At 38.5% G+C, this 19,014-nt stretch overlaps 1 long non-coding RNA gene across 5 annotated transcripts in view; it reads left to right on the top strand.

The window, feature by feature from the left end:
- The window catches only part of LOC108542293 (uncharacterized), an 83,217-nt gene that overhangs the window by 8,603 nt on the left and 55,600 nt on the right, over positions 1 to 19,014 (top strand). For 4 of the 5 annotated variants that reach the window (XR_001889219.1, XR_001889217.1, XR_001889218.1 and 1 more), the window contains exons 1-2: positions 3,715 to 4,039; positions 8,857 to 8,947. This is a non-coding gene — a long non-coding RNA (uncharacterized LOC108542293). Of the gene's footprint in view, positions 1 to 3,714; positions 4,040 to 8,856; positions 8,948 to 19,014 lie in introns of those variants that run through there. The other variant, XR_001889221.1, reaches the window with a different exon arrangement.

Here is a 19,014-nt window from a genome sequence, read left to right as displayed (position 1 = left end):
ATATCAGTATGAATACATTTCAAAACAAAATGTTGAGATAAAGAGCATTGTCAATAATTGCATAATAGTAATAACAACGGTAATTAATGAAAATTATTACTAATAATTGCATAAATATCATTTACAAAAATTTAAAGACATGGCATAGTGTTTAAAAAATTGTGAGTGTGTATAGAAACATGAAATTTTAAAATGTTCATGGGAAAGATATACATCAACTTTAGGAAAATGGTTACCTCTAGATTGGGGAGGCAAAATATAGTAGAACAGACCTTTAGTTATTTCTGTAATACTTTAATTCTTAAAACTAAAAGAGAGACATCTGAGAAAATACAGAAAAAAATGTTAATATCTTTCAATCTTGGTAGGGGTTGCTTGACTATTATCTTATTTTTTGCAGTTTTATATATGTTTGGATTATTTCTTCATTCTTAGTTTTTTAATAAATGATAGCTGAGGAGGTAGAGGAAATGAGTCTAGAGAATTTGATCAGAGAATTTGTCTCCTGGTTGATCTCATCAAGATCTCTAACTTTAAGCAGCATCTGTATGTGGACTCTGTCTCCCCTGAGAGGTAGGCTGATATGTACATACATCTATTCCACATCTCCATCTGGATATCCAATGGATCTTCCAAAGTTAGCCTAACACGTTTTTGATTCCCCACTCTTGCCCCCAACAAAACTTGCTCCTCTTTGTTTCCTCACCTGCATAACCAATCCCACTCTCCACCCAATTTCCCCGGCCCCAACTTTAGGTTGCATTCATAATTCATCTCTCTCTCACTCTCGCTCTCTCTCTCGCTGTCTCTCTCACACACACACACACACACACACACACACACACACACACACACACATCTCTCTGCTGTCAGCAAGTCATTTTGATGTTAGCTCAAAATATAAATCTTATGGTCAGGTGCACTGGCTCATGCCTGTAATCCCAGCACTTCAAGAGGCCAAGGTGGGAGGATTGCTTGAGGTTAGCAGTTTGAGACCAACCTGGGCAAAGTAATGAGACTCCATTTCTATAAAATATTTTTTTAAAATTAGCTGGGCATGATGGTGTGTGCCTGTATTCCTAGCTACTTGGGAAGCTGAGATGGAAGGATTGCTTGAGCCAAGAAATTTGAGGTTATAGTGAGTTATGATCATTCCACTATACTCTAGCCTGTCTCAAAAAATCTATGTCTATGTTTCTATATCTATCTGTCTATACCTATCTATATATCTCCAGAATCTACCATTTCCCACCACTTCAACTGTTGCCATCTTAGTCCAAGCCACTGTCTTCTCTTCCTTGCTCTGTGGCAATGGATGTTTCTTTTGTTCCTCATTCTAACTCTATAGTTCAACAATAGCACTGATATCTTTTAAAATGTGAATCACGGCCGGGCTAGGTGGATCATGCCTGTAATCCCAGCATTTTGGGAGGCCGAGGCAGGCAAATCACGAGCTTAGGAGATCGAGACCATCCTGGCTAACACAGTGAAATCCCGTCTCTACTAAAAATACACACACACACACACACAAAATTAGTCCTGCGTGGTGGCACGCACCTGTTGTCCCAACTACTTGGGAGGCCGAGGCAGGAGAATTGCTTGAACCTGGGAGGTGGAACTTGCAGTGAGCCGAGATTGCATCACTGCACTCCAGCCTGGGTGACAAAGCAAGACTCCATCTCAAAAAAAAAAAAAAAAAAAAAAAAAAATGTGAATCACATCATGCCACCATCCTGGTCAAACTCATGAAAGAAACAAAATACAGGTTCCTTTCTGTGGTCTCCATAAAGCCAAAGGAATTTTTATATTTTATAGAATCTCAAATAATATTTGTTGGATAAATAAATGAATGGGAGAAAACATTACTGAAGGAATAAGGAACTTGAATTGGTGCAAGATCATGGGCACAAGTGGAGGAGCCAGCATTTAACAGTAGGTGAAATATCACTCCAGCATAACAAGAGAAATGCTGGAGGAGATGGTTGAGGCTTCGGTGGAAGGAAGTAAAGGATTTCCTGCTTGATGGGTTTTATTTCCTCAGTGAAGTGTGAGGCAACGCCAGGAACTGCCAGGATGTGTGGCATGCAGGATATATGTAAGAAGAGAGGAGAAAGCACGCGTCAAAGAACACAAAATCGAAATTTCTGCCAAAGTAGGATTTTCAACATGTTTACTGCCTATTATGGCTTAGTATTTATGAATTTAGTATTAATCCAGTCATCCCCGTCAAACCATTTTCTTGTAATATTTAACTGCTTGGGTGCAGGCACAGAAAAGATGGAAAGTTAGTTCTGATGAGCTGGATTTTTTACTGGAGTAGAAGAGAGAAAGGAGGGAGGGGATAGTAGATAATGGTTGTATCTAATGATGGATCATAAAATCTAAGCTGGGCAAAGAGTACAGTGAAGATAGGAGGGAGGTTAGGAATAGAGAGAACTGATTGTGTTCATGGATTGGAGATTTAGATGTGATATGAACTGCAGCAGGGTGAGAATTAGATACAGGAATACTTGGTATAAAGATTACAAAGGTGAAACACCAGTGTGATATTGACAAACGTATGTTTGATATTTGGTTTTTTTTGTTTGTTTGTTTTGCTTTTTTTTGAGACGGAGTCTCGCTCTGTCACCCCGGCTGGAGTGCAGTGACCGGATCTCAGCTCATTGCAAGCTCCACCTCCCAGGTTTTTACGCCATTCTCCTGCCTCAGCCTCCTGAGTAGCTGGGACTACAGGCGCCCGCCACCTCGCCCGGCTAGTTTTTTTATATTTTGTTAGTAGAGACAGGGTTTCACTGTGTTAGCCAGGATGGTCTCGATCTCCTGACCTCGTGATCCGCCTGTCTCGGCCTCCCAAAGTGCTGGATTACAGGCTTGAGCCACCGCGCCCGGCCTGTTTGATATTTGACCGAATTTCCTGGCATACAATTCCTAAAATCCTTGGAATCTTGAAAGTGCTGTCTTTTTGTGTGTTAGTGATTGATCGATAGCTTCAGGATGGGGCTGGTCACCAGAACGACCAAGGCAGGATGAGAGGGCTGGGACTTTCAATTCTACTCCCCAGACTCCAGGGAAGAGAGAGAAGCTAAAGGTTAAGTTGATCACCAATGGCCAATGGTTTAATAAATCATGTCTAGGAAATGAAGCCTCCACAAAATCCCAAAAGTTCTAGATTCTGAGAGCTTCTGGAGGTTCCTGGAGGGTGGTGGGCCTGAGGAGGGCATGAAAGTGCTTCACCCCTTCTCCCTACCTCACTCTGTGTGTTTCTTCATCTCTACCTTTTGTAATAGCCTTTGTAATAAACTGGTAAACATAGGTGTCTCTCTGAGTTCTATGTGCTGATCTAGCAAATTGATGAAATCTAAAGAAGAGGGTTGTGGGAGCCCTAACTTGGAGCCAGTGTCAGAAGTCAGTCAGAAGTCCCTGAGGCCCAGACTTGAGACTGGTGTCTGATGGAGAGTGGGGCAGTCTTGTGGGACTGAGCCTTCAGCAGGTGGGATCTGACACTATTGCCAGGTAAATAATGTCAGAATTGACTTGGACTACACCAACTGGTGTCTGCTGCAGAACTGACTGGTGTGTGGGGAAACCCCATGCTTCACATTTGGTCACAGAAGCTTTCTGTGTTGATTGTTGAGTAAGAGACTAGAATAAGCATTGTGAGTCTGAGTGTGAGTTTCTTCTTCAGAACCGGCAGTCAGGGGACTGATTGGCTGATTGTAGCAAAGGCCTTTGAAACAGAGGGGATTAGGGTATTGAGCTATATTAAAGAGCAATTGAAGATGTTGAATGTTAAAGAAAAAAAGTCCAGTCTTCAGAAAGACAGAGAAGGTTACTAAAAAGCAATCAGGAAGGGACAATGCCTTTAACATAAAGGTTTGTTTGTTTATTCATTTGTTTCAGGTGGAAATGGGGAAGGGAGACATCTAGAAATGTCACTAAAGACAAAAGATTATACTCACCGTATTTTCCACACGAAGGAATACAGTCTCACAAATAAACCAGCGCTTTTTGAGATGTGGCAGAGAAACAGCATTCTCAGGTAATCATGATGCAATGTATATATATATTAAATTATCACATGCACATCTGAAATATATACAATTTTGTCAATTAAATATTTTAAAATAAATAAGAGATTTTGTTCTCTTTGTTCTGGTATTACCCAGTACAAAAACTATTACTTTTTTCAATGCTTCCATAACTTGGGACAAAGTTTCTTATTTGTTCACTATATTCTCTCTAGTGTTATTTCACATTTTGAGGATCAAAACCAAAATAGCCTGATATGGTTTTACTAGCTGTAAAATGCATTTTCCTTTGGTATTTGATACTTGCAAAATAAGAGTTAATAAAGCAGCAAGATATCTGCCTATTGTTGTGTTTAGGGAAATAAAAAACTAATCAGCTATTTAAAAAAATTCAGAATGCTAGCCTTTGGTATCCCCTGCTGTTTGATTTTAGGCAAATCATTTAACATGTTTGTTCTGAATTTTTAACCTGTAATGTAAGCTGGACCGTATGATCTCCAAGCATCTACCTAGGTCTACAGTCCTATTTCTTTGTATTTATCCTATTTACCACATTGCCTTCTGTATTTTACCAGTTTTCAATTATTTTGGAATTATATCTGCTATTTGCTAAAAATGAACTTTAAATAACTGAGATCCATGTGGTTTTCTTCTGCTTCCCAAAAGACGAAATTGGTGGAAATACAGTAATCTCTACAGATAACTCTTGGTTAGCCACACTAATAGAACTTAGCATCATCGATGAGAATTCAAATATGAAGTAATAAAAAAAGTTTATATTTGAGTTTGGACCACACCTTGATTTACTTCTTTTGCAGGTATACTTTCTGAATTACACCATTATAAACTAAGCATTATAAATTAAATATTCACATTCTCTAGGTAATTATCAGCTGAGAGGTATGAGGATGAAGAGTTCTGAACTTTCTAATAGAAGAAGAAAGACCAGACTGTAATTAAATAATTTAAAAATGCATAATATGTCACAACAATAATAACAGTAATACTAGTCAACAAATGAATCCGTTGGATAATGGAAAGTTAACTAAATAAACTTGTCTCTGTTTGCCATCCCCAACTTGAAATAACCTAGGGCACAAATATCTAGCACAGTACCTGGCACAAAACAACTCAATAAATATTGATTTTTCTCTTTTTTTCTTGATTATTAATACAAGTTCCTTTTTTATTCTCTTAATTTACGTGAAGGTCACTTCTTATCTTCTCTATTGATTTGAATTCTTATAGAACAAAGAGATTACAAATACAAAAAGAAAATGTTGAAACCTTGTTCTAAAGGAGAGCTTAATGTGACAATAAGAACAGTTTCCCTTGCAGTAAAAATACTGCTAGGAAGTGTGTGGACTCAAAATTCGCATCAAACCTATTTATTTTGCAGATATGGGGTCAATTTCCCCATTAGTCACTAAGATAGGCATATAAGGCACCATGACAATAATTATTATAAGCAACCAGTCTTCAAATGGATAGTTTGAACATAATACAATATACTTTAACAAATGGGATTTTAACACTCTCTGGGTATTTTCTCTGCTGTGTGAAATGCACTGTGTGAAATCTCTTTGTTCAGCTCAGACAGGTCGTTTGTCAAATTCCTCCTCATTATTAAAAATGTATTCAGTGGCATTTAATGAGTACATATGGATTCAGAAATGATCACAAATCAAAATTTCAAAAGTCATATTTTTATCTGCACTCTCCAAGGCTATGAATATGTAGCAGGCCCTTAATGTGGACTATTGTTAGTGCTCAAACAGGATCTGATTCTTATCACTGAGATTTTATAGCCCTCCTTTTTCAAGTAAGGAAGTTACAGAACCCAAAGAGATAGAGTGAGTGTCCGTGAAAGAAACCCCAACGAGAATGGGGATTCTAACCTCAAATTGCAGTCCCCATTCAACTATTCTTCCATTTAATGACTTTGTAATTAATATTTGCTAATCCATTATTTTGTTTAGAAACTAGTGTTTATGAAGTGTTTGCAAATAAATTATGCTCTATAAATACTACAGTATTAATAGTAACAATAATTAATGTGTGAATAAGTGTAATTTGAAACAGAATTCTTGGATTCCCATTTTGAAGCGTTGCTTTTTCTCTTTGCACAGTCAGAAGAGTACTTCACAAAATTAGGCACTGGGAAAATTCCCTTTTCAAAACCATACAGAGAGAGAGGCCTCACAGATTTTACCTAAACCGAAAAGATGGATGGTAATAAGGCTTACTATTTATCATAGCAGAATATTTCACAGAACTAAGAACAAAGGCAGTTTATGAAAATCTCACTTATTTGGTCCAGGTTCTATTCCAAGAATACCTTTAAAATGTGGTTCACTAAAGGATAAAAATATTTGCAGGAGTGGATACAGCTGTCACCTAAAACTGCACATAAACATTAAAGGAATGTAGGCAGGATTTTAAACCAAAGACCCTCACCCTAGTCTGGTCCATAAAAACTCTCCTCACAGCTCTTCTTGCTCTTTTGCCTTCTGCTGACTTGTTGCAGATGGATACAGAGACTGGAAGCTACAGTTCAAGGTGATAGAGCCCAAAAAAGGTAGAGCTGGGATCCTCCAACCACTGTTTGAATGACAGCTGCTTGCTTGAAAATTTACGTGAGCAAGATACGTACTTCTACTTGAGTGTGTGTGTGTTTGTATAAATATATGTAGACACACATATTTACATATATATACACGTGTGTTTTTATATATATATGTGTGGGTGTATATATATATATGGTCTTAGTCCTTTTTGTGCTGCTATAAGATAATAGTTGAGACTGGGTAATTTAAAAGAATGAGAATTTATTTCTTACAGTTCTAGTGGCTGAGAAGTCCAAGGTTGAGGGGCCGATATATAGTGAGGGCTTTCTTGCTGCATCATCTGATGGCAGTCGGTAGAAGGGCAAAAAAGCATACTTGTGGGAGAGAAAGGATGCCAAACTCATTTTTTTTTTTTTAAATTAGGAACTCACTCCTGTGATAACTTACTCCTGGAACAATGGCATTAATTCATTCATAAGGATTCCTTGTGACATAATTACCTCTTAAAAGCCCCGCCTCTCAACAGCCTTGCATTGGGGATTAGGTTTCCACACGTGAACTTTGGGGAACACATTCAAACCTTAATAAGTATCCATACAGTATATATAAATAATGTATATAAATAATTTATAACTATTGAGTACTACATAAGTATATAAATGCAAATTATATATACATATATTAAGTTATGTATTATATAATTATATATAACTTTAAAAAATCATAACATAATCATATATAATATACATAATAGTTTAGTTCTCAGAGTGACTGCTTTCATTATGTGTAATATACAGTACTATATCTCATAATTATATATAATCCTTATACACATTATTATATGTTATATTTATATATGTGGTCATGCTACATAAAGATATTTCAATCAATAATGGACCACATGTATGACAGTGGTTGTATAAGATTATAATGGAGCATATAGAGAAACCCAATATTGGCATTGCAGATCAAGTAGGGGAAATTGTTGGTATTTAGTAATGGTGCTGGGATGTTTGGTTTTCCGTATTTTAAAAAATGTATATATAAATATATGTACCGTCTGGGCTTGTGTAAGTGCACTCTATGATGTTGCACAACAATGAAATCACTTAACAGTGCAATTTCCCAGAATGTATCCCCATCGTTAGGTCATGTTATGATCATGTGCATGACTGTATATAATCATAAAAGTAGCAAGTATGAGAACTACATTAGGATCAAACTTCCAGAATTACAGTGCAAGGTCAGAATGAGCCAGCAACGTGACCACCTTGATGCCAAATACTGAGCATTTATCTAGTGCTTTTACCTCCTCACTGACAAAGAACAGGATTGGTGCTGCCATCAAGATGACACTATAGCCTGCAGATGGAGATCATGTGCCAATAACGACATAGACAGGAGGATCACAGGGCAAGGAATATGGCAGGTGTTGACAGCTGTCTCTCAAGTTACTTCTTTGTAATCATTTGCAGGTGACAAATACAGGCAGCTTCAGCCCAAGGCTCTCTGCTGAGCTGCTTCCAGCCCTTGCTAAACTAGGGCAGCATTACAGGCTACCTTCAGTTCCACAGACTTTGCCACTCAAGGCCCTGTCAATACCAGATATACACTGGCCTTGTACAGGCTATGTTCACCTCTGTAAGTCTTCTGTGTTTAAAAGCAGGGCAGCTAACTTCATCATCCTTCACTGGATTTTCCTTTTCGGCTTACAGCTCCAAGAAGATTATAGTCCTGTAATATCTTTCTTTTTCCCTCTATTTACTATAGGGCTGTGTCTAAATGTGATTAGATTTACTCCATGCCAGTGCTTCTTGGGTCTAAAGTCACAAACTGCTAACAGGTAGATCTGAGAGGTGCTCAACAATTTTGCCTTCCTATTTTGCCTTTCTATTTCTCTCGCAGGTCAATGCAGTGTAAGTTAAAGCCAATTTCTTTCTTTCTCAGACAGACACCACAGCCATTACATTGGGGGTTAAATGGTTTTCACTCTCCTAAAATGGTTAAGATGCCTGTGTTATTGGGTTACTTCAGCTCCCTGTGATCCACATCCTGTTGCCAGCGAAGGTCACCAAGATTTTGGAAGCAGAGTAATGAAGTCTTAGGGGCCCTGGTTTTATTTAAGTAGTGTCAGCACATCATTGGTGGTGAAAAACCTACAAAGTGTGATACCTCTTCTGGATTCTCAGAGCCCAAGCTGAGACTATAGGAGTTCACAGTAGAAGTTTATTTTCCACTCAAAATGTAGTTTCTATTCTTAGGTTTACATCCAAAGAGACAGAAGATCGAGGCTTCCAACGGCCTTTCAGAATGCTGTAGTAACATCGACCCTGGTGACCTGAAATTGTTGAGGTATGAGACTCTTTTCTCCTATTCTTCAGCATGTTAGGGAAGAAGATTTTCACAACTTTTCTGTGTAGCCTATCTGTATGTCCATACTGAAATTCAAGGCATTCCCCATAATGTCTAACTCCAATCCTTCCTTTTAAGTCTCTACTTGTTCTGCCTTCCTTTTCTCCTCTCCATTATTCAGCAATAGTAAGGCAATCTGCTCAACAACAATGCCCTATTCAAATCTATTCCCTGCTTCCCTAGAAAAAGAATGCTATGATTTGACCACAGAAGGGAAGCATCACATTTTACCTGTAAAATATCCCATCTTCATAATTTTAATCTTTTTTTTTTTGGTCTTGTATCACCAGTATTGAAGTACAACTAAGGAGAATTAGAGATTTGCAGTGGGGGTTACATATTACTGGCTTTTGCTGAACTTTTGGGACAGAGAGAGTGGAGGATGTCTTCAGCTCAAGTTATGCAATGATATTGAGCTCTATGCTCAGATACAGGAAATAGAGGAAAGAGTAGCTACCCAGAAACCAAGAACAGTCATTGGGCTAGGTGGATTCCTTAGGGACACAGCTGCTAAGTAGGAGAAAACCAGCACAAACCAAGTCTTCTAATTCTTTGGCCTGTTCTCCAATCCTCATTCACAGAGGAGATGGCAAGGATCCGAGGAACAGCTTTTGCTAATTATTAGGCATTTTCACTCAGGCTGTGTTCATTTTGCCAGGGTGATATAACTAAGTGTATGATTTTGTTCTTGCTTATTTATCTAGGTTACTTGATAGCTCTTCATTTCCTTACTATTTCCTAGTTTGGATTCCAAAACACCTTTCTAATGCCACCTCCTTGCTTAATAAGCTTCACTGACTCTCTATTGCTTATAAAATAAAATTGCATGCACAATTAACTATAATACAGTAAGCTAATAATAGCATTTATTGAGCCCTTTTTAAGTAAGCTGTGCTGAGTGCCTTCTGTATATGACACCTAAATCTCATAACTACTTTACAGGGTAACTATTTTATTCCCATTCTACAGATGAGGGTTCTGAGGCACTGAGAGGCAAGGGGCTTACTCACAGTCAAAGAGCTCCTAAATGGTAAAGCCAGAATTTAAACTCAGGATCTTTTGAATCCAAAGTCATTACCCTCATATTAAAATATGTCATTGTGCTCATTGGTCAGTTCATTCATTTACTTAATTGACATTAATGACACTTGTATCAACAAAATATTATGGGAAGGCAAAAAAGGGAGCAATTAAATCAGAGACATTTAGAAGGGCGAAAACTTTAAGAATAAATAGAACTGAGTCAAGTGCTGAGAGTGCATGTAAGGTGTGGACTGGCTTTTGGAATATGGTTTTTCTAGGATAGTGAGCCTGAAAAAATAGATAATCAGTCCAAATCAGTCCATAGAAAATACAAAAAAAAGAAAACCCCACTTAAACCCTGTGACAAATGTTTCTTTCTTCGATTCAGCCCAACTCTACTGAGTTTCAAAATAAATGTATGATTCAATTTAATGTCCTTTGCAAAAAGACATGTTGGTTTGGGAAGGTGACGATGCATATATTATGTTAGAAATGTATAGTTTCCTAAAGTGGCATTTCTTTATAAGACAGTGGGTCTTATAAGACTCCAGGAAAGGACATACATCTGGGGAATTGTCAGAGATGTCACCTGATTCTTCCTTTCACTGGACTCTTGTAGTAGATGAAGCATACTAAACATTTTGAGTGGGTACTGTTGGAAGGGAGAAAGGCCCCTGATGAGAATCACGTGGACAGGAATCTCCTTTGTCAGTGAGCCCCTGGCATTACGTGACCATGGCCATCTTACACTCATCATGGGCCACTTCTTAGGTCTTTGTATGCCCACTGCCCCTGAGACATAACTTGCCTTTGGAAGTGTCTATTTCGTGTGAGAACTGGGAAGTGGAGACATGAGTTTCACGTAGTGTGTTCATTTGCAGAGGCAGTGAGTGATGCTTCATTCTGAAACAAACGTGTGAGTGAAAAATAACCAATCCACTCAGACTAAACCTATCTTCCAGCCTCCCTCCTGAACCTAAAACAAACAGTTGACTCAGACACAAAACAGATGCACGTTATCCTGTCAAATTCTGCTCTCCCTAACTCAATTTAGCATGGTGACTGCAATCTTTTTTTCTTTTCTGTGTTGGTTGTCATTCTACCTGGGACTGCTGAGAAATAAAGTTTATTCTTTCCCACAACTCATATATGTCCAAATATGAAATTTTCATGATTTTATTCTCTTGCTTCTCTGACGCTTCCACTTCCAACACACACATCAAATCATGTCAGGTGAGCTGGGGGCAATTGCTCTAAGTGCACTGAGCCAATGGACACATATTTTACGTTCCATTTTAAGTCCTATTTAAAATTTCTTCCTTAGGATAAGGTTGGTCTTTTCTGATTTTTTTTTTTTTACTTTTTTAATATATTATTTTAGAAACTTGGAAGGTACAAGATGATCCTTGAGAGATTCTCTTAACATTATTTACTCTATTTCAGAGAAATGGCTGAGAAAATACACTTCACAGTTGTACACGACCTTTCAACTTGCAATGAAATACTTGTTGAATCTATTGGACTAGATAAATGTGAAAGCCAAAAGAACACACCAAAAACTGTACACTCTTATTTCTCCTTTTTCACTGTGGTTTCACCAATTCAGAAAGCAGACCGTAGCTTTGGCGGTTGGAGCTCTTGAAAGTTATACTGCTAACTTATAGATAAGGGATAAGTTGAAGCCGTCTCTCTGCGTCTTATTTCCTTAGACTGCATATGTTTAATAGCTTCTGCAAAGCTTTCCATTGTACAGACTCTTAATGCAGCTGTCGTAAGTGCAGCCGTAAGAATTTCCTCTGATAAGAGTGATCACAGAAAGCAAAATACCTGTTTTCCCGTTCTCATGCATTTACTTACTATGTAGGTAACCTTCAGCAAATCATGTTTTTTTTTTTTTTTTTTTCCTGGGCTTTCTGTATCCTCAGCTTGAAAAGAAGACCAGATGCTCTTTGGGGTCTCCAAGCTCTAATCTTATGATCACAGTCTCTGGTGGGGTGATATCCACTATCAACATCAACTCGAATGAGTCTTTTCTCCATCTAAGAAAAAGCAAACTAAGAGAGCTTGAAAACAGCATATAAGAAGTATCATAAAATTCACAGGCTGAAATTGCAGGGTCCAACATTGTTAGGTAGATCATAGGGGAAGTCCATGATTTAGAAGCAGAAGCAAGAGATTTAGAAGTAGCAGCTGCTCCCCTCACTCATCCATCCACCCGGAGACATTGTAACGATCATATACCTAGGCAGCCCAATGTTTCAGTTTCCTCCTCAGTTCCTGTTTATGTAGAAACTAAGGTTTTGAAGTTATCCTAATGTTTTATTTTATTTGTTCTGTTTTATTTTGGCCTAGCATCTCAGGGCTTCAGAGGCAGATAATTGCATATGTTCAGGCCAAAACTGGAGAGTGTCCTTATTTCCCTTCCTTTTCTATGAAATTTCCTGTCCTAGATTTTTAACTCTTTATCCTTTTCTCCCTTTGTGTGTCTCAAGTTACACATTTTGGTCTGGCCATGGCTTTCCACCTGCCCGCTCTATAGCTCTTAAGAGTGGCCCCACATGTTCTGTCCCAGATTCATTACTGAAGGGACTGCCGCAGGAAGGCATGTGGCCTCAGGTATTCCTTAGTGCTAAATTTAACTTTATGCTTGCTATCTCCGTAAGCCATTTCCCTTCGCTCTTTGTGCCTGTGTTTTCCTCATATGAAATGGAGATAATAACACTTACCTTCTGCAGCCCACCAGGGTGTTATGAGGATTTATTAAAGTTCTTTGAAGATGACAAGTCCTGAGCATAGTTATTATTAGCTAAGCAACCTGCCTGTTTTAATATTAAGGGTCTTGAGGAAGGGCAGACGAGCTCCTTTAAGCATAACCCTCACTCCCATTTTTCCCATATTACTTTTTGCCAGCTCCAGCATGCAGAGAACCTGAGGGTGTTCTTTGCAAAATGTGCTTTTTCAATAGGATTAAACTGCATAAATAATTGAAAAGTGGCAACGCGCCTGAAGAGTGGAGAGCACCTTCTCATTACTTCCTGCCTTCCCAGCCACCTCCGTGGAACCCTAAGAGCTCTCTAGTTTCCTAAGGCGAACTGCAGAGGCCGGTGTTAATTCTTGGCATATACATACCATTTTGTGCACTTCAAAATATTTTACAAAATATACATTTTTAAAAAACCCATAAATAAGGCTCATTGATTCTCACTTCCATGATGGAAAACTGAGGTATAAATATATGAACCCATTTCCCTAAAGACACAGAGGGAAAACAAAGGCAAAAACCTCATTCTTAAACTCATGGATTATTAGGTTCAAAGATCCAAGTAGTTTAAATAATGGCGTTTTGAAATTTAGAGTTGCCTATCTCTGGCCTTAGTTCTACTCTTTAGAGTAGCACCAGTTTGCTGGCTTTTCAGCCCTGGAAGTAATGAAAACCTAAAAGGCGGCTGTCAGGCTTCTGGCTGTTCCTCATAATGGTATGTCTTCTCATTATCAGGTAGAACATTCCTCTTTCATGTGTCCATTCTGTTCACTGTTCTATAAAATCTCACCTCTTCTCTCTGAGTCTTCTTAAAGTGTTATGCTCACAATATATACCGAGTACTCTAGATACAGTCAGACTAGCATGGAGCAAAATGAGATTTTACCTCCCTTATTCCAGACTCTGTTCTATCTTACACAATGACACATCATACTGATGACTCCTATTACATTTAACATCAGCTAACATTGCCACATCATTTTCACCTCCTGCTAGCCAAGGAATTTTTTCTTTATCTTTTACTAATTCAATTGATTTTTACCAGTATGCAAGACTTCACGTTTATAGATAATTATTTAGCATTCTAGTCTTTCCTTGTTTTTCTCAGCTTGATTAAATCGTTATCAACTCTGACTTTCATGCAGCCTGTGAGCTCACTCTTTTTACCAGCAGTGGTAATGATGATCCCTTTATTTCCTTTATTGCCTTTGCAGATTGTCTAGTCTGCAAAGGAAGACAACTCAGGAAAAATAAAAGCAAGACAGAAGCAGAAGGAATGGAAGTTAGGAAGTGAATAAAATGTAGAGAGGATAGTGACGGTGGAGAGAAAGACAATTTAAAATTTGCTAATTTCCTATAATACCTTTCTAAAGATGTGAACATTGCAAAAGAGGAAGAATTTCCTTTTTCCCAGAGCACACAGTAGGAGCATGACTAAGATGAGATGAAATGTGCAAATTTTGAATTTTGCAGACATTTTCTCTAACTTGTTATAACTTCATTTTCCCTGTGCCATTTCACCTTCATGTTGCTCATCAGGATTACTGAAAGGGCCTCAGTAACTTGGAGCAAAAAGTTTCTTGATGGATCCTGTAGGAGAATCATACTTCCTTTTTTATTCCTGGGAGTCCTTTTCAATGCAGATGCTTTTCTGTTATTTTCTGTGGATCTGGATGGCAGTGTCACCTACTCTCAGGCTATTAGTTTCCTGACTACTGAGCTTTCTTTGGCTATTACAAGTTCACCCCTCTATTTGGAAATGAAGGGATTGTCTACAGGGATTGTCTTTCATTTCTATTTTTATTAAAAAAAATTTAATGCATTGCCATTTTACCCTCTTGCCTGCAATGATTGCAGAAAGAACCAAACAGCAGCCAAGAAGAGTCCTAAGTAATCCTTAGAGAAATAAGTGAAGTCATAATTGAATAATCTGCAACCAACAATTATTATCTGGGTTACAGTCTTTTTGAGTGTACCTTCATGCCAGTGTGGGGCGGTATAAATAGACATGTGCTCTGGGAGAAGGAAGAACGAAGCCGAGAGACAGAAAACAAAGTAGAAGGTAAAGAGTTTCTTGTGAAGAGTCAAAGCTTTAAAAAAATTAAAGCTGTAACACCACAAAGATTGCCTTTTGAATTGTACAAGTGAGATTCTCATCTCTGAAATCCAGTTTAGGTTGATGGCCTGAGGAAAGTCTTGGCTTCATCCTTCCACAAATGTATAAATTAGATTTGAATGGTGCTTGCCGGAGGCTCTCCGCCCATCTCGGAGAAAAGGCATGATGCCATTTTTTTCCTTAAATGAACAATAATAATTTAACAATATAATTTAAAATCTATTAGCAATAATAAGTATTGATAGTAAAATAATGTAAGTCATATTAAAATAATTTAAACCAGTAAAATAGGAATACCAATCATTTACTTCTTTCCTTCTTATTTGATTGTGGGTTCAGAGAAAATGGCGCCAGTGATGTAGGTTTCCATTAGAACAATATGCCAGTCGGGGGAGATGAATTAACTGGGCAGATTTCACTGCTACCCCCACTCTCTACTCCTTTCTCCTCATACCCATCTCTCTGGTACACAAATGCTGACCTTGCCATTAAATATCTTACAGTTGTTAATTCCTGCTGCCTTTAACCTCTAAGTGACATTTCCATTTCCTGGTTAGATACCCAAGAAGCATTCTATTGGCAGTGAAACCTGGTTAGAAATATGTAGCCAGGCAAGGGGAGGTGGGGGGAACAGACAGGCCTGTCTCCGGTGCATCTCACGGTGTTACAGCTTGTTTGTAAGCCTGGGACTGCTGCCTGGGAAGCAGAATTTTCATCAAAGTTTAGGGATACAAGGTCCTCACTTCTTCTCCTGAGGAGGATTTTTTTTCCCTACCTTAAGGATTTTCAGAAGGCTAATTTAAGCCCTAGAAGAAAAAAAATAAGCTAGAGATCTAGAGATTGCAGGAAGTAAAAAGGAAACATTAGTGGGATAAAGCACAAAGAATTTCATAGTAAAAGGACAGCCTATAAAGGGGTGAGCCTGGTTTTCTTACTTGGATTATGGAAAACTGTCTTATTATTCACCCAGTACCATGTGTTCCTGTGTGTCTATCCATGAGTGTCTGTGTATGTGCACACAAATGAGTTAGTGTGAGAACAAGATAAAAGATGAGAGACAGAATTAACTAGGGATGGCAGGCTTCTTCTTAAGCTCTAATCTTTAAATGAAAAAATAGGTAAATGTTTGGCACAATTCCTACCCATGATCGTTCTCCTTCGAAATGGCAAAAGACTTCCCCATCTCCATACGATGCATGAGGTTGCCTCTTCACGGGGTGACAGCCAATATTATCTTAGGGTACTTGGTAGGATCATGGAAAACCCTAAGGGCCTTCATGGTAAAAACAAAACCAAACAATATGCACACACACACACACACACACACACACACAATGAGAAGAAATTAATAAGTAAAGTAAAAACAAATGTTCTCCCAACGGCTTACAGACACTATTAAAAGCTCTTCATCATTTTTAATTGATATGATCTTACCACATAAAAAGATGGATAGGTCTTAATCTTCTTCTTAAGTAGCATTTCCTGGTTATAAAGTGGTTACCTAAGTCAATGTGACACTGGAGAAAGCTTCAGGAAAATACCACAGGGCTACTGGTGAAGAGGTGTGAAGTACTGTGGTGCAGCACCCCTACTGACTTCTGTAGAGAAGGGACCATACTCGAGAGGCCAAAAAAGAGACCAGAGCCAGCGAACAAGACAAAGGTTTATTGAGGGGACTTACATATAAGGCAATCCATTGGCAGCGGGGTGGATAGGAGAACCACAATCCCTTATGAAAAACGTAGTATTAGAAATACCACTTGACCCAGCAATCCCATTACTGGGTATTTACCCTAAGGATTATAAATCATGCTACCATAAAGACACATACACACATATGTTTATTGTGGCACTATCCACAACAGCAAAGACTTGGAACCAACCCAAATGTCCATTAATAATAGGCTGGATAACGAAAATGTGGCACATATACACCATAGAATACTATGCAGCCACAAAAAAGGATGAGTTCATGTCCTTTGCAGGGACATGGATGAAGCTGGAAACCATCATTCTCAGCAAAATATCACAAGGACAGAAAACCAAACACCACATGTTCTCACTCATAAGTGGGAATTGAAAAATGAGAACACATCGACACAGGGAGGGGAACATCATACACCAGGGCCTGTTGGGAGGTTGGGGCCTGGGGAAGGATAGAGTTAGGAGAAATACCTAATGTAAAAAATGAGTTGATGGGTGCAGCAAACCAACATGGTGTATATATATATACTTATGTAACAAACCTGCACGTTGTGTACATGTAGCCTAGAACTTAAAGTATAATAATAATTTTAAAAAGAAAGAAAACAAATAAAAAAATAAAGTATTAACATCATAAAAATATTCAGTTATATAGCATTTTCACTTAGCACTCTCCCCCTAGCAAACTCCACCTGGCAACCATCCCAAAACAAAGGGACTCCAACCCGTGTGGCCTACATACTTTGGGATGGGATGGGCATTCAGATGTTTCTCATAGATAAGGAATGAATCTTCAGGCTGACCACTCCTAGATTCCTTAGCTAGGAACCAACAACACACTCTTCTTAGATCATAGGGTAATTCTCAGGTTATGCTTAAGTTAAGATATTGCTGTCAGGTATGTCTGCCATACAAGTACTCCCTATGGCCTCCAGGTAATGAGAGGGAAAGACTTTGGCCTGGAGAGATTGGTTCAAGTAATTGTGTTGTTTTGTAGATGGCGATGAAAATTTTAATCATTGTTAGTGGATCTCCTTTGTTTTCATGAGCCAGTGAATCCTAATGAATTTTAGTCATTATTAACACATCCTATGGTATGACTATGAACAACAATTCTACAGAAGAAATAACTGTCAATAATCTTTAATATCTTGGAGATAACAAAAGGGATTAAAAATGATCGCAGAAATTCCCGTTCATCTCAAAAGGTCCCCAAATTGGGCTATGTTTTGATACGTGGTGCTGTTGAGTACATAGTTCCACACAGAATTTTGTTTGTTTGTTTGTTTGTTTGTTTTTGAGACAGAGTCCCTCTCTGTTACCCATGCTGGAGTACAATGGCGCAATCTCAGCTCACCAGCGCAATCTTGGTTCACTGCAACCTCCACCTCTCAGGTTTGAGCGATTCTCCTGCCTGGGCCTCCCAAGTGGCTGGGATTACAGGCGTGTGCTACTACGCCTGGAAAATTTTTGTATTTTTGGTAGAGACAGGGTTTTGTTATGTTGGCCAGGCTGGTCTCAAACTACTGACGGCGGGTGATCCACTCACTCTGACTCCCAAAGTGCTGAGATTACAGGCATGAGGCACCCAGGCCAGCCAGTTCCACCCAGAATTTTAAAGCAGTAAGTTAAAACTCTGTCTTCCTACCACCTTTCTACTTTCATCAAGATCAAACCGAGTTTCAGACATGATTAAACATTATCTTTGCGGTCCAGTCTTTAGCAACATGTCTTGGCTTCAATTTTAACTTCCCATGATTGGTTATAATTAAGGTTTTTCTATTCTACATTTCCAGAGTTGCAGATTGAGAGACAATGTTGGTCTATACTTACATAAATAAGGCAGAAAAAAGTAACTGACTAGAGAAAGCTACAATGACAAGCGAATTCCCCAACTTTAACTTAGGCCATGTCTCCAGCTCAACTACCTTTCTAGATAAATCAAATCAAATTTGACAATGAGATTAGCAGAGCTTGAACTTTCTTTCTTTGTCAGCAGCAGTTGTACTTGGGAGCAGGATCTAATCTTTATTAACTTGCGTTTTCCAGAAAAGTAAGTCTGTGTCACATCAAGAAAGGTGAACAAGAATGTCCATGCTAGTAATCTTGCATGCTACAGGGCCAACCACATCAATCATGGTACCTTATAAGACAGGAAGATTAATGTCCCCAAATCCTTTTAGGAAGAAAAGCCTTCTTGGAAAGTCAGTCCTCATAATTTACATCTAGACTTTAGAAAATCACATGCGTAACTTAATGCACAGGAGGATTTGACCAAATCTGAAGACCCAGGACTGGATGTTTAGACACCTTGGCCTTTTCAAACCTCAAGGCAATTTTCAGTGGATCTGTAAAAACCATTTTCTTTCCCTGAAGGGGTTCATCCAGGAAACTGAAAGAATT

The sequence above is a fragment of the Rhinopithecus bieti genome, unplaced genomic scaffold, assembly GCF_001698545.2.
Source record: "Rhinopithecus bieti isolate Rb0 unplaced genomic scaffold, ASM169854v2 scaffold_20150, whole genome shotgun sequence".
NCBI lineage: Eukaryota > Metazoa > Chordata > Mammalia > Primates > Cercopithecidae > Rhinopithecus > Rhinopithecus bieti.
Note: the sequence above shows the minus strand (reverse complement) of the source record. Positions and strands in the feature narration are given on the sequence as shown.